Raw genomic sequence first — 1855 nt, forward strand, 5'->3', positions numbered from 1 at the left:
GAAATGACTCGACGGCACTTAACAACAACACAACAACATCTCATTTGTTGTTGTTGTTGTTTGGTGCTAACCAGGTGATTCAAACTCATAGTGGCTCTATGTATAACATAATGAAAGTTCCCATTTAAAAGAGTAAATTGAATACTTGCCAAGAAACATGGGTATATTTCCTTTTATTTTATCCCCTTATTCATTTTTGTTGCTTGCATAATTTTTATACTTAAAGAATTTATAACATATACATTTCTTAAGTGAATATAATTTCTCAAGTAATTTTGACTTTTGTCTACAATTAAAAAGACATTTTATTCACAATGATTACAATTTCTATAGCTTCTCTTTATTCAACTCTTTCTTAAGAAATGATTCATTTACTTAACTAGATAGTAAACTTCCTAATATTTTTGGTTTATCAGCATAGTTCAATAATTAGAAGAAAAGAAAGTAGCATTATTATAAACTTGTAACTAATGAAACAATAATTAAAGTTTTATAATTGCAGATTAAAATCAAGCTTTGTTATCAGGTACTAATATAAAAAAGTTTTATCACTATGTGATTTTGATTTGCAGAAATGCGTCTTATCCTTCATGGATAAGGATTACAACTAAATATCTCAATTTAGAATGGTGTCCTTTTTCTTCTATTGATATAAAGAGGGTCATGCAGATTATCATCAATAACCAAGGAAATGAAAACTGGAAAAAAAAAAAAAAAAAGAACAAACACAGAGTATAAAAGATCTATCAAAATTGAAATTAATTTAAACCAGTATTTTTCCAGGACCTTGTTCAGGAAAGACCTTCAAAGAATTTTTTTTTTTTTTTACTTTAGGCTAAAGTAACATAGTCAATAATGTTAATCATCACCTCATGATTACTATTTTCAGTTCATTGAATATCAACCCCCTCAGTATCTGACTCTTTTACATTAGAAGATTATGCAAAATTTGGCTCTTAATTTTGAGCAACAAAATTGAACATTATTAAAAATAAATGAAAATGGGTAGATTTTTCTAAAGAGCTAAACAAATAAATGATTAAGAAAACATTTGCTTCTCATCCACAGAGTATGACAGTATCAAGTGAATGGTTTGGCATTATATAAGTGTATTTAAAAATCTGACCATACTTGGGACACACACACACAAAAATAATGGTTAATTAATTTAATTACTATTTAATAAAATATCCTATAAATCCACTAAATGCTGGCAAAGCATAGTTGCCACTAAAAAACTACAATGACAAACAATGGACAACACCTGCTTGTCCTATCTCCAAATCCTCTTCCCAACAAACAGTGACTTGCACCTGCATCCCCACGAGTGATTCCACCAAAACAGAGCTGGAGAGAGACCCAGTACAGCTGAGTTAATAACCGAAGATGTATACCTCCTACACACCTCCAGATGTAGTAAAACATAAAATCAGGGCGAAACAAATCAATACATAACTAACAATTAAAGATGACAACTTCAAAATGTCTAGGAAACAACAGACACCCTCAAATCAATCAAAACAAACAAACAAACAAAAAAGAACAGAAAGAAAGAAAAGAACAAGACAAAGAAAACAAAGCACAGAGTAAAAATTATGTATATTAGAGGAGGAAGAAGCAATAGAACTGTCTGAGAAGGAATCCAGAAGGTGTGTGTGTGTGTAAATATAAATATAAATATAAATACAAATAAATATATAAATATAAGTATATAAATATATATATGTTGTTGTTGTTATGTGCCGTCGCGTCGGCCCCAACTCATAGCGGCCTCTCCTTGGGTTTCCGAGGCAGTATCACTACGGAAGTAGGATTGCCCAACCTTCCTTCCGAGGAGTGGCTGGTGGGTTTGAAC

The sequence above is a fragment of the Orycteropus afer genome, unplaced genomic scaffold (assembly GCF_000298275.1).
Source record: "Orycteropus afer afer isolate SDZICR_OR568_19922 unplaced genomic scaffold, OryAfe1.0 scaffold00351, whole genome shotgun sequence".
Taxonomy (NCBI): domain Eukaryota; kingdom Metazoa; phylum Chordata; class Mammalia; order Tubulidentata; family Orycteropodidae; genus Orycteropus; species Orycteropus afer.